Source organism: Anomaloglossus baeobatrachus, chromosome 6 (genome assembly GCF_048569485.1).
Source record: "Anomaloglossus baeobatrachus isolate aAnoBae1 chromosome 6, aAnoBae1.hap1, whole genome shotgun sequence".
NCBI lineage: Eukaryota > Metazoa > Chordata > Amphibia > Anura > Aromobatidae > Anomaloglossus > Anomaloglossus baeobatrachus.
The window spans coordinates 413,040,512-413,065,083 of record NC_134358.1 but is presented as its reverse complement, the minus strand read 5'-3'; the positions used below and the strand labels follow the sequence as shown (position 1 = coordinate 413,065,083).

The window sequence follows — 24,572 nt, the reverse complement described above, 5'->3', positions numbered from 1 at the left end:
ATACGTTATTTGCTGTAAAAGCAGGATCCGTACTTCCGTTAAAAAAACGTTTTCAACGGATGTTAAAAAGACGTAGTGTGAAACCAGCCTTAGGCAGTATTCTGGCAACCGCTATGTCAGGATTTATATTGACATTCCCATAAATCTGTATTTAACCAGGAAATCCCGGCAGTGCCAATTAGTTAAATTAAGGTTTTGGAGTCACTGAAGACACTGTCTGTCCTCTGTCCTGGCACTACTTGTTTTTCAGACATGCACAAAAACGTGGCTAACCACCATTTGTCTACTGCCAAGATGGAGGCCATCCAGTGCCCAAAGTGACACCATTGGCTTCATTCAAGTGAATGGCTCTCTTGGGGCTCCTGTCAAAATACAATTTTTTAGGGAGTTAGATATAAATCCCAGATGTGCTTGACAAAGAGCACTGTGTTAGGCTATGTGCACACATTAAGTATTTGGTGCAGAAATGTACGCACCATTTCTGAATCTCTTCACAGAAAAAACGTAGAGGCAAAAATGTGCGTTCTGACGTGTTTTCAGTGCATTTTTTATGCATTTTTGGTGCAGATTTTTATCACTCATTAGGGTATGTGTACATGTTAACTATTTGGTACAGAAATTTATTCACCGTTTCTGCTTCTGTTGGCAGGAAAAACACAAGTGCAAAAACGTGCATTTTTTTAATGCGTTTTTAGGCCCTGTGCGCACTAGGCGTTTTTACCCACGGTTTTACCCGCGGTTTTTCTGCAGAAATTTCTTCAGAAATGTTTGTAATCTTCCTGCAGACATTTCCCAGCAAAACCTATGGGAAAAAAAAAATAGCTGTGCGCACACTGTGTTTTTTTCTCAAGAAAATTCTTTCTGAAGATTTTCTTGAGAAAATTTCTTGAGAAAATGTGCATGTCACTTCTTTTCCGCAGGTACCTGCGGTATACCCCCGGTATTTCACTCCATTCACTGTAATGTAATCGCGAAATACCGCGGGTATACCGCAGGTAGCAAATGATGTGCGGTATACCCCCGGTATAGCCGCGGTATACCCCCGGTATAGCCGCGATTTACCTGCGGTAATGCTCATCACTGCCTGCGGTTTTGCAGGGGAGTGATGTCATTATGCCAGGAAGAGGAAGCGGAGCAGAGTAAACACACACGTCACACTCCCTGGACGCCACACAGAAGCACTTCCGTGTGACCTCCAGGTGCCCGTGCAGTCTGTGTCCCGATCCAGCCGTGCCGCTGTACGCTCTGCAGTGTGTCAGTGTCTGCCCGCAGTATCAGCAGCTTGTCACCCTGCAGTGCGTGCAGCTGAGGGGATGACGAGCGCTGCTGTCAGGAGGTGAGATGAGATCATTACCTGGGATGACGATCTCCTGCCTCCTGACATCACCGCCGTCACTGCCGTCTATGCCCACGGCCCGAGACTGTCACTAGCGGTGATGTCACGGGCTCTCGCGATGCTGCTGAGAACGCGGCGGGCATAGAAGGCAGTGACAGCGCTGACGTCAGCAGTGCAGGAGATCATCACAGCAGGTAATGATCTCATCTAACCTCCTGATGGCATCGCTCAGCATCCCCTGCAGTGACCTGGGCTGACCTAGTGATGTTAGCTCAGGTCACTGCACTACTCTCCCAGCCAATGGGGAACATTCTGTTCTTCATTGACTGGGACAGTGACTATGGTATGGATCGTCATGGGTCCCCCTTATTGAATTATGCCGGACGTGGAATTGATTGTTCTTTTCAATAAATTGGTGAAAGAGGGAATGTGAGGAGTGTTTTTTCAAATAAAACTTTTTTTGTTGTCTATTTTTTATTTATTACTGACTGGGTTGGTGATGTCCGGTATCTGATAGACGCGTGACATCACTAACCCCAGGGCTTGATGCCAGGTGACATTACACATCTGGCATCAACCCCATATATTACCTCATTTGCCACCGCACCAGGGCAATGGGATGAGTTGGGGCAAAGCGCCAGGATTGGCACGTCTAATGGATGCGCCACTTCTGGGGCAGCTGCGGCCTGCTATTTTTAGGCTGGGGAGTGTCCAATAACAGTGGACCTCCCTTGTCTGAGAATATCAGACCCCAGCTGTCTGCTTTACCTTGGCTGGTGATCCAATTTGGGGGGGACCCCACGTTTTTGTTTTAAATTATTTATTTAATGTAAAATAACAGCGTGGGGTGCCCTCTGTTTTGGATTACCAGCCAAGGTGAAGCTGCCAGCTGTGGTTTGCAGGCTGCAGCCGTCTGTTTTACCCTAGCTGGCTACAAAAGATGGGGGGACCTCACGTCGGTTTTTTTTTAATTATTTATTTATTTTTTGGCTAAATACAAGGCTAGGCACCCTTTAGTGCCACATGAAAGTCACTAAAGGGTGCCAGCTTAGAATATGCAGGGGGGTGGGACATTATATAGGTCTTTCTCATCTATCTATCTATCTATCTATCTATCTATTCATCTATCCATCTTTCCCTCTATCCATTATCTGTCTATCGATTATCTATCTATTATCTATATTATTTATTGCAGTTCAGCATAAAAAAAAAGCAGGGACCAACCTGCGGAAAAACCGCAGCAAAATCGCGGCAAAAACGCATGCGTTTTTCCCGCGGTTTTGGTGCGGCTTTTTACCGCAGGTGCAGTAATCTTCAACTCCCAGAAGATTCTCAAGAAATGTTCTTGAGAAAAATCACTTTTCTAGTGCGCACATAGCATAAGTGTAGATTTTACCTACTCATTAGTATAAGTAAAATCTTCAGCAAAAAAACTGAAAGAATTGACATGCTGCCTTTGTTAAATCTGCACCAAATCTGCAAGCAGAAATGCGTATGATTTCAGGATTCTCATTTAATTTTCTGGCATCAAGAAATTGTGACAAATCTGCACAGAAAAAAATGCGACAAATCTGTGCTGTGAACCTAGCTTAATGTGTTCTAGGCCAATAAGCATATATTACAAGATACAATATAACTGGATGTTGCTAATCTTGTATCCAACAACAAATAATCCCAAAGCTAATCAAAGGTTTCCAAGAAAGAATTAATTAAAGTTTTGGAATGTTTAGAAAGCTGTATATACAGTATGTATGTGCTGGAGATGTCCAGGTAAAGGAACTACAGAAGAATTTGATACAATTAATTTAATTTTATGCATTATTTAAAATTCTGCATTCTCCAAGATCACAGTTTTAATGTATTTATTCTGCTATACTCTGTCCAAGAAGAAAATAAATAAATGAGATCTATGATACTGATATGTCTATGTTCTCATTTATGACTGATGATGAATATAATATCTCATTATTCACCTGCCATTTACTCTATGTACATCAATATAACATATAAGTTCTTAATTTTGAGTCATTAACATGAGCAATTAATGGTAAAAGGTTTTATACTATGTATGGCAAGTGCAGAACTCGTTATTCCATGAGCACTGTGAATTACATCACGTAAACATGATTAGGATTACCTGATATGACATTCATTATTATTGCTATCTATACAATATAAATTATTGTATCAATACTTTATTCTGTAAAAAGATTTTTCTCCATCCGATGTTATTCCCTAAATTAGCTACTATAGGAAATTTTGTATAAATTAAGTTATAGTAATTAGAGATGAGCGAACCTGAGGTTCGGTTTTCGAACTGAACACTAAATTTAAAAATCAAGGTTCGGGCTCGGGGGTTCAGAGTTCGGATGCTTTACGTGCGAACAAACTTTGCGAAAGCAGCGCTGTGCTCAGGTACGCTCGGGGATCAGCAATGTGCGAGCTGCTTGCAGAGTTTGAGCGGTGCACACTGGGGGTATCAACAGAGTGATCTCATGTAGTGTGCAACAACAACAAAGAAGTTTGAAAAGTCCACCCACCTTTTCCCGGAAGTGATCTGCTTATGGTTGGCTGTATGTGGGCGGAAACTCAAACTGCCAATCAGTGACTTGATCCAGGGTCAATCTTGAGCCTGTGGAGGCTCGGCTCATTTGCTGCCAGCGAACCGAACCTCCACGGAACCGCTTATTTCTAATAGTCATCATCTTCACAGTACAATTTAATATTAGTTTCTCGGAAAGGCCACAGATATTGATCAGTTTAAAATAATTTTGTTACCTCAGATTATAAATAAGGAAGCACAGTGTATTTGTTGTTTTATTTGTCTGCTAAAATCATTCCTAAAAAATCTGTATGTAAACTTTTGACTTTGCAGAAAGTAATAAAAATGCCTTAAAACATTCTCTCTCTCATTATTCAGAAATTTGGCAAATATAAATAATTTTGGTTCCTAATTGACTTAAAACAGGAAAGGTTTATTCTGATTTCATGTCAGATAGTGAGAAAAACATGCAGATGTGTCTTTTTAGATAGTGTATGTAAACTTCTGGCTTCAACTGTATGTTAGTGGATACCTTTAGTGGATGCCGGAAATGATCAAAACTTTTGAAATTCAAATTCCCCCAGTTCGACAAATTCATTTTTTTAATTACAAAATGGATCCAAAAATATCACTATTTTGATCAGGCAGACTGTTCTGTGCAAAAAACTGAGTGTTAAGGCCCTGTCACACACAGAGATAAATCTTTGGCAGATCTGTGGTTGCAGTGAAATCATGGACATATTGTTCCATTTGTACACAGCCACAAACCTGGCACTGATTGTCCACAATTTCACTGCAACTACAGATCTGCCGCAGATTTATCTCTGTATGTGACAGGGCCTTAAGAGTTAACAACATCTGGTTGTATCTGAATCGAGTGATGTGCCATATATTCCATAATGCCCTCCTCACTAATACGCTTAAAAGAGGCAAAGGAGGCCAATTGTGACCTACATTTGGTACTACTGTCTGGACAGTTGGTGCCAGTGCTGGTGATGCTTCTGCTGCTAGAGACCCCTACATTCTTAGCAGCAATATGTTATGTTTTTTATTTATATACTAGCTGTACTACCCGGCTTCGCCCGGGTTAATAACTGCTGTTAACAAAATAGAATGTATCAACAAAAATGTATTCTGCACACAAAAACCACAAAACAAATAGATAGAAATGTAATTATTAAATTGTTGCCTATATTAACCAATCAGAGCTCAGATTAATTAACTGTAGCAAAATAGAAGCTAAGCTGTGATTGGCTGCTATTGGCAGCCTGATAAATCTCCAGGCAACAGAAAGCCCTCCCCCTGACAGTATATATTAGCTCACACATACACATAATAGACAGATCATGTGACTGACAGCTCCTGTATTTCCTATGTGGTACATTTGTTGTTTTTGTAGTTTGGCTTCTTATTAATCAGATTTTTATTTTTGAAGGATAATACCAGACTTGTGTGTGTTTTAGGGCGATTATGTGGCGAGGTTGGTGTATGTGTGGTGAAATGTTTGCTGAGGGTGGTATATGTACCAGACTTGTGTGTGTTTAGGGCGATTATGTGGCGAGGGTGGTATATGTGTTCAAGTATGTGGTAGTGTGTGGTGCATTTTGTGTGTGTGTTCATATCCCAGAGTGTGGTGAGTATCCCATGTCGGGGCCTCACCTTAGCAACTGTATGGTATATACTCTTTGGCGCCATCGCTCTAATTCTTTAAGTGCCCCTTGTTCACATCTGGCAGCTGTCAATTTGCCCCAAACACTTTTCATTTCACTTTTTCCCCATTATGTAGGTAGGGGCAAAATTGATTGGTAAATTGGAAAGCGCGAGGTTAAAATTTCGCCTCACAACATAGCACCCCAGTGCTGCCCGGGATAGTAACTGTATCTCTGTTTCTCTCCCATTCTCTGTCTGTCTCCCCCTCTGTATATATCTCTCTGTCTCTCTCTATCTCTTTGTCTGTCTGTCTCTTTCCCTGTCTATCTCTTTCTCCATCTGTCTCAATCTCTTTCTCCGTCTGTCTCAATCTCTTTCCCTGTCTGTCACTTTCCCTGTCTGTCACTTTCCCTGTCTGTCACTTTCCCTCTCTTTCCCTGTCTGTCTCTTTCCCTCTCTTTCCCTGTCTGTCTCTTTGTCTGTGTCTGTCTCTTTGTGTCTGTCTCTTACCCTGTCTATTTCTGTTTCTTACTCTGTCTGTGTCTGCCTCTTTCCCTGTCTGTGTCTGTCTCTTTCCCTGGCTGCATTGTGACACGCCAACATTCCATATAAGGGCGTAGCTGCGCATTCTTCTGAAGTTCTGGCTGTACTGTGGCTCCCAGCTCCATTCGCTTTAATGGAGGCAGGTTTTTTGGTGAACAACTGTAAAGCGCGGGGTTAAAATTTCCCCTCGAAACATAGCCTATGACGCTCTCGGGGTCCATAAGTGTGAGTGTGCAAAATTTTGTGGCTGTAGCTGCGACGGTGCGGATGCCAATCCTGGACATACACACACACACACACACACACACATACACACACACACACACATACACACACACATTCAGCTTTATATATTAGATATATACATATATATATAAATATATATATATATACATAAGAATAATAATATTTATTTCTATAGCGCCAACATATTCCGCAGAGCTTTACAATTCAGGAGGATCATATACAAACAAGTAACAGTTATAGAAGATACAATATTTAAAGGGAAAAAAGGCAACCCTGCTCGTGAGAGCTTACAATCTACAATGAGATGGGGGTGAGGCAAGGTACAAGTGCTTATTTACAATGACAATCCAGCCATCTCAAGGAAATGGGGGATAGATAATGGCTTCCTGGACCAGTTGGCCAGAGCCTTGAGATGCATTTGGGTGCCGAGTTTGACGTGGGGTTATTTTCTGTTAAGTTGTGGAGCGATTAGGTGAAATTAGTTCGGCTAGGGAGTGTGATAGGCCGCCCTAAAAAGATGGGTTAGTGTATAATATATATATATATATGTATATATATATATATATATATATATATATATATATATATATAAAAACATATACTGTATTTTACACTAACTAATCCATTGGTAATTTTTTTTACCATACAACAATATAACGAGAGTGAGCCTCGCAGCTGAAACATGCTGTCTAATTCGTAGGCAGCATGCTTCAGGCAATGGCTGTATAAACTCAGCCAGGTATATTTGACACTGAAGCACTGCATCATTTCTGAGAAAAACATACTTTAAGAGCCGCCATGGACTGAAATAGCACTGTAGACTGGGCTCGATTGAGAGGCCTCTGCAGTGTTGGACTGGCCTAGCAGAGCACCGGACAATCATACAGTGGGATTTTCGTCTTGCTTCTGTATGTTTGGAACAGAGACACTAGTTGAAATCTGGATCATCATTTATGGTAGTACTGGCATCTACATTTATTTCTATTGTGAGGCCATAGTGCCAGGATTGGCAGGCCAAGGGAGATCAGGAGAGCCAGAAAGTAGACAAAATCATCAGGCAAAACGATGGTCAAAAGCAAAGCTAGCGTCACAGGCAAGATAATTGCAAAAGTAGAATAAAACAACCAGCTACAAAGCAAAAGTAACGATATATCGGGCATCCAAGGACAGTTAGGTAAGGACTTAGAATAGTAAGAACCCGACCCATGGCTTCAGCAGAAACTAATACTTAACCTCTGAAGTACCAACAGAAATTAAAGGCACAAGCTTTTCCAGTCTAGGTTTTAGCTGAGTAATGTTTATGCTACCCAGCTGCAACTGTGGTCATAAAGCCATACTGCCTGGTGGATCTTGCCAGTGTGACAGAAGTGTGTTCAAACAAGGATGTTACAGTTTTGCAGTGCTACCTTAATAAAACTCCCTGTGCTATCTGATGAGCGAATCTGTGGAAGTTTGGGTTTGCCAGGTCCAGCCGGTTTTTCGTTAAAAGTTAGGTTGGGGAACTGGACTTGACCTCGGACATAAAACCCCATATAAGTAAATGGCTGTAAAGTGGTTGTACTAAGGGCTATAGGGCTGTGAAATGAAGCAAAATGGGGGCAACTGCATTGGAAACAAAAGTGGATAGGGAATAAATAATACAAAAATGATGTTGGGTTCTCAGCTGTCTGCTTTACCTTGGCTGGTTATCAAAAATAGGGGCACCCCAAGGCGTTTTTTTTTATAAATTTTTAAATAAATATTGTAGTTTAAAAAAATGGCATGGAGTCTCCTCTATTTTTGATAACCAGCCAGGAATCTTCCCCAAACAATAAAGCTTGTTGATTAGCTGCATTGCAGCATTTCAACAAACTTTATTAGCATACGAAGAGCGCGGAAACTCCGAACTTGGACACAATCTTTTTTTAAAAAAGTTCGAGTTCGACCCTCAAAACATTCGTTGTTTGGTGTGAAGCTTGAACTTTATCATCAGGTTCGCTCATCCTTACACCTCATTACTTCCTTCCCTCTCACACACACTTCTATCTTCTTTGCTTTAGGTATAGACAGTTGGAGGAGGCCTGCAGGCTGCAGCTTTACTGAATGGAGAGATTTTTCTTGCACTTCGCAACTCAAATGAAAGAATGGTTTTGTGTGTATATTTATTGGTATATGTGATTATTGTGCAGATGTGAACACTGTGTGTGAGTATTTATGTATAGCACAACTGTCAGTGTGAGTGATGGGGGCCCTTATTCAGTAAGGGGTGATATGGGTGGTGGGGTAGTGAGCCCTCAATCATTTTTGGGTGACTGGGGTCCCCATCTCACAACATCCATATAATCTGTTACTGATATAAAATATCTGTGGCGCCCCAGCGGTCTGGTTGCCACAGTAGTGTTGCCCCACAAAGGTCAATACTAAGCCTGGAAGCAAGAGGGGGCCCTCTTGAGTCCAAATCCGAAGGGCAGGAGGACTGCAGGTCTCTTGGCCCAAAACAACCCGAAGGTACAGCCGCACATCAGGGACCCAGAGTCGTTGCCAGCAGACCAGCACCAGTGAAGGCTTGCGCAGCCTACCATACGGGTAACGGGTAGTACCCACAGAGAGGGCCTCCATTGGACTAATGCAGCAGGGTCCTATATAAGAGAAGAAGGGTGTAGGGAGAAGGCCTCAATACTCACCTGGCCAGGGAGATAGCCTCCAACTGCTTCCAGGCCAACAGGATCGCTACCACCATCTGTACTGGTCTCCCAGGACTTCACCGGTTGTTGCAGATTAAAAGGAAGGAGGTAAAGAAACTGCTGTGTTGGTCTGTTATTATCCGTATCCTGACCCTGTACCCTGAAGTTCACCGGGTTGCCAAAATAGACTTTCCAACCATGCCCTGGGGTCTCGCTCCACCTGTGGGGAGCAAGATCACCTCAGCTGTGCCATCACCAACTGCCCCGGGGAACCCGCAGCGCAGCAGCAGCCCATATAGCCCATATAGCCGCAAAACCACAGGTGGCGTCACGAACTTCATCTTATCCAAAAATACAACTCCCATCATCATTCTCCCTTTATTATTGAGACACCGCCAGGGTCACGGAGCTGGAACCTCGCCACCGCTGACATTCCCGGACTAGTCCGGCCCAGTCTCGAGTGCCTCTAGCCCTGGGGCGGGGGTGTCATATCCGCATGGTAAAACATATGCGCCTATGGATACATGAATACATGATAATTTCGCAATAACCAAAGGGTAGGTCACTAAGTCAGAGTAACATAGGTAAACATCAGAACTGTAATATAGGAAAGGGGGGTACTTGTCACAAGTGCTGGACAAGAAAGTGACTTAGTGACCTGCCCTTTGGTTATTGCGAAATTATCATGCATTCATGTATTCATAGGAGCATATGTTTTACCATGTGCATAATTTCATGTATTGTGACCTGTTTCATAGTCTGCATTATATGATTTATTTATCCCCTTGGGTCACAGTATTGTCATGTTGTTCTTTCATGCGGGGTCCAACCTTGCAATGACTCAGTTCATCTGTAAGATACCATAGTTCTGTAAAAACAATTTATGGCTGTTTAATTTCATTTTGTTTATCCGCATTTCAGAGAATTTTGTTTGGTTTTCTAAAAAACATATTTGTATGGTGACTGAATTTTTTGTTTTATTTACTCTAAAAATAATGTATATGATTGTAATCATTGTATTGTAGATGTTTGGATATGACTCTGTAATCATTTTGTGTTTCTACTCTTTTCAAAATTCAGTGTATACATGAGGAAGGTCTTATAGACCGAAACGTCGGATTATATTATGCACTATATTGATTAAAGGGATCTTTTTCTTTCACTACGATATTGAGTGCCGGATTCTTCTTTTTGTATGAATACGGGATTGGACCCTATCTGAGCAGCAATCATAACCCCAGGAGTGCTGTACACCTCGATTTTGACCCATATTGTTGCCCTGTCTATGCACTTCACTACATTGGCAATTTAAATTACACTGACATACTTTACATTAAGCAGTGTTGTACCTTCAATACTGTCACCTGTGTGCAATTGGGCTGGTTATCATTTATTAACCTTTTATTTTATTCATGCCTACTGATAGAGTGTATGGTGCGCTCACACGTATATCTGGCAATGTCTGTTTACTATTTGCACACATATCATCTCTGAGCCATATAAACCAATTTTAAGTGGGTCATATATTATACTTACCTTTGAGTCCAGTGTCATTTGGTTTTACATCGCTTTATTTTACATGTGTGGATGCCGTCTGTAGTTTGCTACAACATCATTGTTTGCAAGGATTGTTTGAACTTTATTCAGTTTTTTCATTTTTTGTTATACATTTTATCCGAATGGTCCAATTACATACCCATTCAGTGCTGCATCACGTATTATTCATTTTTTATGCATCTATCATTGTTTGTTCTTGATCTTTTGTACTTGCATTATTGGGTTAGTATTAAGAAATTTTGGAAAGATAGTATTAAGAATACATATGTTAATGACCCTCTATATTTCCTGCTTGGTGTATGTGGTTCTGGTTTGAGGAGTGGGGTTCACCTTCAGCACTTACATTGACGACTGTACACTGCGATCCAAACCTTTTTAATGCTGCTATTTCCAAGTTAGGACAAAGCATGTGAAGGTAAATATAAGAGATCTCTTTCGTTAGTGTCATGTTTTGAAGTGCTTTTACTTTTTGCTAGTTTTCATTTTGGTCTACATTGTATTCGGAGAACTACATATTTTGCATTGGCATGGGATCCATGTCTTTAAAAACATGGTCATAGAGGGATGGTGCCAGGAATATTTTTTTTTTTATTAAAAATAAAGTATTTTTTTTTTACAACAGCGTTAGTGATGTATCTGACAGAAACTTTCCACTACTATCACTAGGACTATCACACACACACACACACACACACACACACACACACACACACACACACTATTATTATTAGCCGTGTTACCCTCAGATTTGGACCATTCAATGTCACCGGCCACCACTGGGGTAACTTCTTCCTGGTATTATTAGGGAGTGAAGTCTACAATATACATAGACTGACAGTGGTGTTGGCAGACTACATGGCATGCAAAGACCTGCTGCATCCCACAAGTGATGTCACTGGTCTGTGCTCACTGGGAATTCTGCCAATGCACACTAACAGTGAGTTCTGCTCTGTTGCTGGCTCATTACTACTGATCTGAGATGACAATAGAGAGTACACTGTCACTGCACAAATCACACAGTGCACAGCATCCTGGGATGAGCTCAGCCCCAATAACAAGCGTCACTGATGATGCTTTGTTTCAGTAAAGAGGCAGAGGCTTTGGCAATGTCCACAGCCTCTGCCCCCCCATTTGAATATCCCAGCATGCACTTAGATTCTGAAACAAAGCATCACCAGAGAGGAAGCACAGAAGACAATACAATAGCAGTTAGATACTGTAGTTAGGGAATTTTTAATACAAGTATATTAGAAATTTGTTTAGGTTATGGCACTACAAAGCTAGGAAAGGAAATTCTATTTCAAAGTGTACATAGATTTTAGGAATACTGTAATTTAGATATCTAACTGGTCCAACATACATTATAATCTTAGCTTTAAACTATAGTAGCCAACTTTCCAGAAAATTGAGGAGCCAAAGAGAGTAATAAAAGTAACAAAATCTTAAATTCATATTTTGACATTCATCAGAATTCCTTTGGATGAGTGACAGAAGACATGTATTTATTTTTTGAGATTTTGATTCTGTCACATTGCTATTCGTACTGATTAGTCATTATATAGGATCAAACAACAGATAAATCTTATTAGTCAAGAGGGTTGCTAGGATAAAAGTTTTATAATTTGTAAATAAAAAAAAATTAAAGTGAATATATTAACAAAACTAAAATTTCAACTTCAGTTTTAAGAAAATGTAAATTGGTTTAAATAAAATATTTCACAAGATGTTTCCTCTTAAAGATGATTTGTGGGTTTTTCTCACTTGTTTGTTTTAGTAAATACTACAGTTCTTAATATGACAAATTTGGAGAATTCTTAGGGGCACTTTGCACACTATGACATCGCAAGCTGATCCTGCGATGCCGAGCGCGATAGTCCCCGCCCCCGTCGCAGCTGCGATCTCTTGTGATAGCTGCCGTAGCGAACATTATCGCTACGCCAGCTTCACATGGACTTACCTGCCTCGCGACGCCGCTCTGGCCGGTGACCCGCCTCCTTATTAAGGGGGCGGGTCGTGCGGCGTCATAGCGACGTCACACGGCAGGCGGCCAATAGAAGCGGAGGGGCGGAGATGAGCGGGACGTAAACATCCCAACCACCTCCTTCCTTCCGCATAGCTGGCGTGAGTCGCAGGACGCAGGTAGGAGATGTTCCTCGCTCCTGCGGCTTCACACACAGCGATGTGTGATGCCGCTGGAACGAGGAACAACATCGTAACATCGGTCATTTTCAAATTATGGAAATGACCAACACTACACCGATGATATGATTACGACGATTTTGCGCTCGTTAATCGTATCAAAAAGGCTTTACACACTACAATATCGCCTGCAACGCTGGATGTGCGTCACTTTCAATTTGACCCCACCGACATCGCACCTGCGATGTCGTAGTGTGCAAAGTGCCCCTTACTCATAACTCTGTGTTTTGCTGCTTTTCCTCCTAAATAAGTTGACAATTTAGTGTCAATATTCAACTTGTCAAAGGGGTAACATAGTAACATAGTTTCTAGGGCTGAAGTAAGACCTTATGTCCATCTAGTTCAGCCTATTTTTAGTGCCGCTGTTCTGCATTGTTGAACCTGTGGAAGGCAAAAATCCACAGAGTAGAAGCCAGTTTTCTTCATAGGGAAAAAAATTATTTCCCAACGCCTAAGCTGGGTCAACTATCTACCTGTAATATTATGCTATTTATAACCTTCTATACTTTTGCTATCAAGAAAAGCATCCATTCCTCTCTTATATTCATTCAGTGAGTTGGCCATCACCAATTCCTCAGGAAGAGAGTTCCAGAGCCTCACTGCTCTTACCGTGAAGAACCCTCTTCTATGCTGGTGCAGAAATTTTCTTTCCTCCAAACAAAGAGAATGCCCCCTTGTTCTTGTCATAGTCCTTGGTACAAACAGATCATGGGAGAGATCTCTGTATGGCCCTCTTATATACTTGTACATATTTATTAGGTCTCCCCTAAGTCTTCTCTCTTCTAAAATAAATAAACCTAATTTTGAAACCTTTCTGGGTATTGTAATGCACCCACTCCATTTATTATTTTAGTTGCCCGCCTCTGAACCCTTTCAAGTTCAATAATGTCTTTTTTGAGCACCGATGCCCAAAATTGCACACAATACTCCAAGTGTGGTCTGACGAGTGATTTGTACAGAGGGAGAATGATGTTTTCATCTCGTGCCCCCAGGCCTCTTCTAATGCATCCAATGACCCTATTTGCTTTGGTGGCTGCTGCCTGACACTCGGCACTGGGTGTGTTCCTACATAATCAGTACTGATTGGACATGTCAGAGTGAAGCAGTTACCCTGCTAGTAACGCTCAGTTAACATTTTATTCAAACATTTGTAGAAGTAATAATGTTATTATTAAAAATGAATATTATTTTTTGTAACTGTCCATAAATTATTTTATTATTGAAGTAAAGACAATAAAGCTTCAAACCGAATGAGCAGGTATTTTGATTTTATGGTTTTTTTTGGGACTCGTGGAATATATATAGTGCCTTCTTTTCCACTATTGTATAAACCATGAATAAGGCTTAACTTTGCTGAAACGCATCAGTTTCTTCACTTCAGTTCTTTTTATTTTCTGTGGATGGTCTGACTGCCATATCTACTTTTAATAAAAGAATAAGATTGACATTTTATTTCATGGTTTTCAAATGTGGTTGGGTTCCTGCTTTGCTGGATGTCTAGTCTTTTATGGTTTATGGAAGGGACAAAAGGCTAGATGTTACCAAATTGTCATAGTTTGAACAAATTCTAAAGGTGGGATGGATGAACATAATGTGAGTTTCAAGGTTTTTCATGGATTTTGTTGTGTCTGTTTGCCCTCGTTCAAGATGGAGTCTCTTGCCTCGTCTTGACCTTGAACTTGCTGTCTGCCCTGCTTATAAGTTCCAGTTCGGGATACATTCCTTTCCTGAGTATTTTGTGCTACTGGCTCCTGAATAATTTCCTGTGCTCTGCCTCAGTACTGTTCAGCTGTCTGCAGTTGACAGCATTATCCTTATCATTGCTTGGTTCCCTCCCTTCAAGACTCCTAAAAGAAGTGCTAATACTGCTGGACTTCCTTGGTCAGTAAGAACGAGCTCCTCTGTTAATCATCAGTATTCGTATCCCGGACTCAAACTATACAAGCTGTGTGCTGGACTTGTGCAGGACTTTGTTCAGCCCTAGGAAGGACATTATCTGCCTATTTGCTGTGCATATTATTTTGGACATTCACTGCTTGTTTGCTGTGCACATTATTCTGGACATTCCCCCCTTGTTGCTGTACATATTATTCTGGACATTCACCACCTGCTTGCTGTGCAAATTATTCTGGACATTCATCACTAGTTTAATGTACTTCAGCATATTATTCTGGACTTTCGGACATTTGTTTGCAATACTGCACATGCTGTCTGAACATTCACATATTAAGTGCAGTTGCACTTATATTTAATTTGTAGTTGTCTTCTGTTATTCTATTATTTATGCTCTGTTTATTATTTGTTAATACAGATCATTTACCTAACCCTTGTCTCAGTTTCATTATATTCCATGCAATCAGATTCCGGAGTATCTACACCTGCTTCAGTAAAAAAAATATGGATGAGAAATAAAAGATGTAACTAGAATAACACCCAAGAAAAAAATTGTTCCTAACACATGGATTTGTAAGGCTGGTTTAGGCTGTGTTCACCCAACCGTATTTTCAGTCCAAGTCTTGTCTTTGGAAAAACTGAGAGAACTCGGACCAAGGTTATTCAATTTGAGTTTTCAGATGATCGTTTTTTTTTTAATTGACTGAGGATCCATGGATAATTCCAGTATACACTAGTCTTCCCTATTTTGAATGATACTCACCTAGTCAAATCTATGGGTGCACAAAAAAATCAGATCCCGTGGGGATCCATTGTCAACATTTGATTTTTAGATGCATTACACTGAATAAAATATCGTACTTTTCATTTTATAAGACGCACCCCAAATTTATAGAGAAAAAAAAGGAAAAATAAATATATGGGGTCCGTCTTATAATCCGAAGGAAGGCAGCGGTGATGGAGCAGGATCACAGGAGGCGGGGGTGGTGCTGGAGTAGGGAGATGCTGCGGGAGATTCAGTGGGTGTCCAGATGCTCACTGCTGGAACTTTGAGGCAGGAGGAGCATCCAGAAATTGTTGGTGGTGCAGGCTTCAAAGAAATTGAGTCCGGATTCGGCGCGTGTGCAGCTGGAGCTCTCGGCTCAATGACAAGCCGAGATCTCATCTGCACATGCGCCACCTCCAGGCGCCATTTTCCTTAAGTCCACTGCAGGGAGATCTATAGGCGCATGCGCAGATCACATATTGAGCTGAGAGCTCCATCTGTGCATGCGCCGACTCTGGGCGCCACTATTTGAAGCCTGCACTGCTGACATTTTCAGAATGGCAGCACCCACAGCACAGCCAGCAGCACAGCCTGCAGCACAGCACCCGTGGCCCACAGTATCTCCTGTGACCCCTCTTCACCTCCCCCGCTAAAACTACATTCGAATTATAAGACGCAACTCCCATTTTCTTCCCAAATTTTTGGGAGCAAAAGTGCATCTTGTAATCTGAAAAATACGGTATATAGGAAACTGTTTTTAGTTTTGAAAATTGTATTTACTGCTCATGCTTAAAAATGAATGGCATATAAATTACATACTAATAGGATGGCAATACAGATTAAAAATCATCCGTTTTTAGGATGAAAATTAGATGATTTTTTTTATACTCTCGTGTGAACTTAGCCTAATTCTGATCTTGTTTCTTTCTACCCTAAAGGAGCAGAATAGACCCCGGATAGCAATAGTTATATAATTCTGTTATTTCACATTTTTTATTGTATAACTGTTTTTCATGTTTCATGATATCTGATTATGGTTCTTTTTTTTGCATGCTTTTCATAGTTTGGTCCTTGTATGCTATAAAGTATTCGTAGCCTTTCTCAGTATGTTATTATGCCTTTGACTGCTGGAAAGCAATGTGTCTATGCTGGCACGTATGGGCCACGAATTCTATAAGTTGTAGCATCAAATTTTGGAACTGGGTTGTGAGAACTTTGTCCGAATTTATGCCTAGTTTGTAATTTGTTTGGAAGGTTATTGCTTATGTACACAACTGTATTTATCGTCCGAGTGCTATCAGTTAAAAAACAGATCGCACTCAGACCAATGTTATTCAGAAGATGAACTTTTTTCACCCTCACCAATTCAGCGTGTGAAAAAAATTGCAGTATTCGCGATGTTCCTGTGAGAATCTGATGGCACTCACCCATTTAAGTCTTTAGGTTTGTGAAGAAAATCGAACCGCACTTGGATGAAATCCATGTGTTGGCCAGTTTTCACTAACATAATGGAGAAGGTGGAGAAACTTTTTTTTTCTCCACCTTCGAGAAAAACTGATTCCACTCTAATCAGATTCTGATTACCCTCTGATCAGAGTCTGATTAGCATAATAGGACCATTTTTCTCAATGGAAAAAAACAGATGTGTGACCCTACCCTAAGAATGAGTTAGTAAAAACAGATTAAAACCCTGCAATCACACCAAGGTCACGTGCTGGGAAAGTGTGTGTGTGTGTGTGTGTGTATGTGTGTGTGCGCGTGTGTGTGTGTATGTGTGTGTGCGTGTGTGTGTGTGTGTGTGTGTGTGTGTGTGTGAAACAGAACAATTAAGAGTTTTAAGAGTTCCACATCTCTACAAAACAGATGCTATAGAATGGGTATTTCATAAAAAATGTCCACAAGACGTTTTCCTGGAAGGATTCTGGCTTACTCACATACATTTTGGCAAACTGCAGTCTAGCTTTTTATGACTCTGTGTCCACAATGGCTCCCCCTGGGTCTCCTGCAATAGTGTTCCACGTTATTGAAATGTTGACGAATAGTTCACGCTGACACTCATGCACCCTCAATCTGTAAGACAGATTGAATCACTTTTGGAAGTTGAATGGGGCTGTTTAACCACCACTCTCCTGCGTTGCAACTGTTCACCAATATTTTTTTGACGTCCACATGTAGGAAGATTAGCAACAGTGAAATGGGTTGTAGACATCTTGATTATCCTGCTCACCATGGACAAAAGGAACATCAAGATATCTGGAAATTGACGTGTAACCTTGAGATTGTTGATATTTTTCAACAATTTTGGTTCTCAAGTCCTCAGACAGTTCACTTCTTCAATTTCGTTCTCCATACACACAGACACACAATGCAAACATTGAGTCAACTTCTCCCCTTTTTATCTAGTTTCAGGTGTGATTTTTATTTGCCCTAACCTGTTCCTTGCCATAGGTGAGTTTGAAGGAGCATCACATGCTTGAAATATAGTTGCTTACCCACAATTTTGGAAAGGTGCCAAGAATTTTGACCGACCCATTTTTGGGTTTTTGTGTGAAATTCTGGCCAATTTACCTCATTTTCTCAGGGTTTTTTTGTTCTTGTATTGTTCCAATATACACAAAGGGCATAAACTTGTGTATGACAAAATGTGTAGTTGCAATAATTTTCTTGGAGAAATAGTTTTTTTTCTGAAATTTCAAGGGTACAAACACTTTTGGCCATTACTATATATATATATATATATATATATATATATATATATATATATACAGTTAGGTCCAGAAATATTTGGACAGTGACACAAGTTTTGTTATTTTAGCTGTTTACAAAAACATGTTCAGAAATACAATTATATATATAATATGGGCTGAAAGTGCACACTCCCAGCTGCAATATGAGAGTTTTCACATCCAAATCGGAGAAAGGGTTTAGGAATCATAGCTCTGTAATGCATAGCCTCCTCTTTTTCAAGGGACCAAAAGTAATTGGACAAGGGACTCTAAGGGCTGCAATTAACTCTGAAGGCGTCTCCCTCGTTAACCTGTAATCAATGAAGTAGTTAAAAGGTCTGGGGTTGATTACAGGTGTGTGGTTTTGCATTTGGAAGCTGTTGCTGTGACCAGACAACATGCGGTCTAAGGAACTCTCAATTGAGGTGAAGCAGAACATCCTGAGGCTGAAAAAAAAGAAAAAATCCATCAGAGAGATAGCAGACATGCTTGGAGTAGCAAAAGCAACAGTCGGGTACATTCTGAGAAAAAAGGAATTGACTAGTGAGCTTGGGAGCTCAAAAAGGCCTGGGCGTCCACGGATGACAACAGTGGTGGATGATCGCCGCATACTTTCTTTGGTGAAGAAGAACCCGTTCACAACATCAACTGAAGTCCAGAACACTCTCAGTGAAGTAGGTGTATCTGTCTCTAAGTCAACAGTAAAGAGAAGACTCCATGAAAGTAAATACAAAGGGTTCACATCTAGATGCAAACCATTCATCAATTCCAAAAATAGACAGGCCAGAGTTAAATTTGCTGAAAAACACCTCATGAAGCCAGCTCAGTTCTGGAAAAGTATTCTATGGACAGATGAGACAAAGATCAACCTGTACCAGAATGATGGGAAGAAAAACGTTTGGAGAAGAAAGGGAACGGCACATGATCCAAGGCACACCACATCCTCTGTAAAACATGGTGGAGGCAACGTGATGGCATGGGCATGCATGGCTTTCAATGGCACTGGGTCACTTGTGTTTATTGATGACATAACAGCAGACAAGAGTAGCCGGATGAATTCTGAAGTGTACCGGGATATACTTTCAGCCCAGATTCAGCCAAATGCCGCAAAGTTGATCGGATGGCGCTTCATAGTACAGATGGACAATGACCCCAAGCATACAGCCAAAGCTACCCAGGAGTTCATGAGTGCAAAAAAGTGGAACATTCTGCAATGGCCAAGTCAATCACCAGATCTTAACCCAATTGAGCATGCATTTCACTTGCTCAAATCCAGACTTAAGACGGAAAGACCTACAAACAAGCAAGACCTGAAGGCTGCGGCTGTAAAGGCCTGGCAAAGCATTAAGAAGGAGGAAACCCAGCGTTTGGTGATGTCCATGGGTTCCAGACTTAAGGCAGTGATTGCCTCCAAAGGATTCGCAACAAAATATTGAAAATAAAAATATTTTGCTTGGGTTTGGTTTATTTGTCCAATTACTTTTGACCTCCTAAAATGTGGAGTGTTTGTAAAGAAATGTGTACAATTCCTACAATTTCTATCAGATATTTTTGTTCAAACCTTCAAATTAAACGTTACAATCTGCACTTGAATTCTGTTGTAGAGGTTTCATTTCAAATCCAATGTGGTGGCATGCAGAGCCCAACTCGCGAAAATTGTGTCACTGTCCAAATATTTCTGGACCTAACTGTATATATATATATATATATATATATATATATATACTGTATATATATATATATATATATATATATATATATACATATATAGTGCAGACCAAAAGTTTGGATACACCTTCTCATTCAAAGAGTTTACTTTATTTTCATGACTCTGAAAATTGTAGATTCACATTGAAAGCATCAAAACTATGGATTAACACATGTGGAATGAAATACTTAACAAAAAAATGTGAAACAACTGAAAATATGTCTTATATTCTAGGTTCTTCAAAGTGGCCACCTTTTGCTTTGATTACTACTTTGCACACTCTTGGCATTCTCTTAATAGCTTCAAGAGGTAGTCACCGGAAATGGTTTTCACTTCACAGGTGTGCCCTGTCAGGTTTAATAAGTGGGATTTCTTGTCTTATAAATGGGGTTGGGACCATCAGTTGGGAAAACTTTGAAAGTGTCCCCAAGTGCAGTGGCAAAAACCTTCAAACGCTACAAAGAAACTGGCCCACATGAGGACCGCCCCAGGAAAGGAAGACCAAGAGTCACCTCTGCTGCGGAAGATAAGTTTATCTGAGTCACCAGCCTCAGAAATCGCAGGTTAACAGCAGCTCAGATTAGAGATCAGATCAATGCCACAGTCAGTCAGTGTCTGTTTGTCTCTGTGTCTGTCTGTCTCTGTGTTTGTCTGTCTCTGTGTCTGTCTGTCTCTGTGTCTGTCTGTGTCTGTCTCTGTGTGTCTGTGTGTTTGTCTGTCTGTCTGTCTGTGTGTCTCTGTGAGTTTGTCTCTGTCTGTTTTTATCCGTGTGTGTCTGTCTCTATCCAAATGTGTCTCTATCTCTACCCATGTCTGTCTGTCTGTCTTAGTCTATCTCTGTCTGTCCCTTTGTCTGTCTCTATCTCTGTGTCTATCTGTCTCTCTATCTCAGTGTGTCTGTCAGTATTTTGCCCTGCCTGTCTCGTTCCAGGTCTGTTTCTTTCCCCGTCTGTCTCGTTCCCCGTCTGTCTCTTTCCCTATCTGTCTCTGTATGTCTTTGTCTGTTTCTGTCTGTCTCTCTTTGCCTGTCTCTCTCTCTGTCTATCTCTTCCCCTGTCTGTCTCTTCCCCTGTCTGTCTCTTTCCCTGTCTGTCTCTTTCCCTGTCTGTCTGCCTTTTTCCCCTGTCTGTCTCTGTCTGTTGTCTGTATGCCTTTTTTCTCTGTCTGTTTGTCTATTTCTCTGTCTGCCTCTATCTGTCTGTCTCTGTCTCTTTCCCCATGTGTCTTTCTTTCTGTCTCTTTCTGTCTGTCTGGCTTTTTTTTTCCTATCTGTTTGTTTGTCTCTTTCCCTGTCTGTCTGTGCCTGTCTGTCTGTGCCTGTCTGTCATTGTAGCTCGCAGCTCCATTCACTTTAATGGAGGCAGGTTTTTTTGGAGAGTAACTGTAAAGCACGGGGTTAAATTTTCCTGTCAAAACATAGTCTATGACAAAATTTTGTGCTTGTAAATGTGACGGTGCGGATTTCTTTAGCGGACATACACGCACACACACACACACACACACACACTCAGCTTTATATATTAGTGGGAGTGGTTTTTTTTTTAGATTTGGCTATCTTAGGAGGATATCTGTTTGTGCAGGTAACTATTATTGTGCAGAATTATTAGACAACTTAATAAAAACCAAATATATTCCCATTTTACTTGTTTATTTTCACCAGGTAAACCAATATAACTGCACAAACATTAGAAATACAGTGGAACCTCGCTAAACGAGTAACCCAGTTAGCGAGTATTTCGCCTAACGAGCAAGGCTTTCTGTAAATTTATTAACTCGGTTTACGAGAAAGCCTTGCTGTACGAGCAAAATACTCACCGCACACACTTCCGGTTACGTACATCCACCTCGCTCTAACCCGCTCTTGCAGTCCACACAAACACACACAAGCACGCACAAACACACACAAACAAACACGCACGCATGCACACACACATATATGCTCACCTTATCTTCCGTTCCCTCGCCGGCTTCCTGGAACTTGCATGTATCGGGTAACCAAGGTGTCCGATGCCGGACCTTCAGCTCCCAGCGCGCTGATGTCAAAGGCAGGAGCCGTTTGCCTCTGATTGGCCAGCGCGCTGTCTTTGAGTAGCGGCTGACAGGGGAAGGTCCTCCCTCCACAGGATGTGTATCCGGTAACCATCGCGATGAGGGAGGAACTTTCCCTGTCAGGTGCTACTCAAAGACAGCGCGCTGGCCAATCAGAGGCAAACGGCTCCTGCCTACTTTTAGTTGTCATTACCCTCATTGTTTTCTGTATTAAAAATCTGTATTCATTCTACTTGATGTAATGAACTATATAGCAGAGGAATCACAATCACACAATATCCTGTGCTGTCCAAAGCAATCTGTGTGGAAACCTGTAAGCAACAGTTCAGTTTCTGTTGAAACAGCAGAAAAAAAGTCTTTAAATTTGCCTTATATTACATCATATCCCATGGCCCAAGAACCACCAACACCAAAGTAAGTTGCACATAGAAAAACTTTAATTGGTTGGGTCAAGCATATAAATATTACATGGGATATAAAAATTGTGACAAGTAAGAAGGTTAAATGACACATAAGAGCGAATAAAGAACCCCATGTGGGGCTGCATGGATCAAATTAGGTGCACACAAAAGGGTGTACTCCCAGCAGGGCCAGTGTAAGTGCCTTTTACAAAACGCAGGTTCACCTAATCAAGAACTCTAGGCACATTACAGATAAATGAACAGGAATATATTCCCAGCAGAGCCAGTGTAAGTGCCTATACAAAAGATAAATTCACAGTCAGTGACAGAACAACACTTTAATAGATGACAATAGGCATGTTACTCACACACATCATCCGGTGAACAGGGATATGTTCCCAGCAAGGTCAGTGTAAATGCCATTGCAATAAACAGGTTCACAGTGAGTGATAGAGTAACATTTAAGTATATGAACATAGGCACATTGCCCAGGCATTTAGTCCAATGGACAGGGATATATTCCCAGCAGGGCCAGTGTACGTGCCTATATCATAAACAGGTTCACAGCAAATGACAGGGTAACACTTTAGTGCATGACAATAGGCACATTACACAAACACATGGTCCAGCGAACAGGGAAGTATTCCCAGCAAAACCAATGTAAGTGCCTTTCCAAGTTCACAGTAATGACAAGATAACACTTAGTACATAATCATAGGCACATTACCCAAACACATAGCCCGGTGGATATTCCACCAATTATAGCACTCACATGCAGTCACACAAGGGGAAAAAAAAAGTCCCAATACGTATTTCGTGGTCCCCTGAGGAAGTCATCACGAAATACGTATTGGGACTTTTTTTCCCCTTGTGTGACTGCATGTGAGTGCTATAATTGGTGGAATATCCACCGGGCTATGTGTTTGGGTAATGTGCCTATGATTATGTACTAAGTGTTATCTTGTCATTACTGTGAACTTGGAAAGGCACTTACATTGGTTTTGCTGGGAATACTTCCCTGTTCGCTGGACCATGTGTTTGTGTAATGTGCCTATTGTCATGCACTAAAGTGTTACCCTGTCATTTGCTGTGAACCTGTTTATGATATAGGCACGTACACTGGCCCTGCTGGGAATATATCCCTGTCCATTGGACTAAATGCCTGGGCAATGTGCCTATGTTCATATACTTAAATGTTACTCTATCACTCACTGTGAACCTGTTTATTGCAATGGCATTTACACTGACCTTGCTGGGAACATATCCCTGTTCACCGGATGATGTGTGTGAGTAACATGCCTATTGTCATCTATTAAAGTGTTGTTCTGTCACTGACTGTGAATTTATCTTTTGTATAGGCACTTACACTGGCTCTGCTGGGAATATATTCCTGTTCATTTATCTGTAATGTGCCTAGAGTTCTTGATTAGGTGAACCTGCGTTTTGTAAAAGGCACTTACACTGGCCCTGCTGGGAGTACACCCTTTTGTGTGCACCTAATTTGATCCATGCAGCCCCACATGGGGTTCTTTATTCGCTCTTATGTGTCATTTAACCTTCTTACTTGTCACAATTTTTATATCCCATGTAATATTTATATGCTTGACCCAACCAATTAAAGTTTTTCTATGTGCAACTTACTTTGGTGTTGGTGGTTCTTGGGCCATGGGATATGATGTAATATAAGGCAAATTTAAAGACTTTTTTTCTGCTGTTTCAATATGTCCCTGAAGTTGTTGCCTTTTACCTTATATAAGTCTGCTTTAACTGTCCTGGTTGTTGCTAGTTCAGTTTCTGTGTAGTGCCTCCGCAGGGCAAAAGAAGAATTGCATGGTGTATATTGAAATCAATGGCTATTCATGTAAGTTTTGTAAATTTTTGATAACTGCTACTGTATAAAAACAGATTGCCTGAGTTTTCTGGACAATTTTTTACTATTGTGTACCCTACCTAATACAGACTAGCCAGGTCTATACCTACATGTGAATGTGTGCCTTCGTAGGACCGTAAGGGTAATTTACAATTTTGAAAGGTTTACAATATAAAATAACATTAACTTATATTTCAGAATATTGGGAGTATTAGTCTGGATAAATGTTTTAGAGGTATGCCATGTTAATAGGGTGTAAGCCCACTTTTACCATCTAGCCAAATGTAGATTACATTTGTTCTTGAAGGTTCATGCAATCAATAATGGATGCCTTGTTTAGAAATGGGATGATATCGTTGATTGATCAGTACATAAGGGTACATAAGGCCAGTTGTGGGCTATGACGCATTCCATTATGAATGA

The 24,572-nt window shown here is 40.9% G+C and overlaps 1 protein-coding gene across 3 annotated transcripts in view; it reads right to left on the bottom strand.

Annotated features, from left to right (window-relative positions):
* HECW1 (HECT, C2 and WW domain containing E3 ubiquitin protein ligase 1) overlaps positions 1-24,572 on the bottom strand; it is a 498,317-nt gene that overhangs the window by 327,318 nt on the left and 146,427 nt on the right. The window lies entirely within an intron of this gene.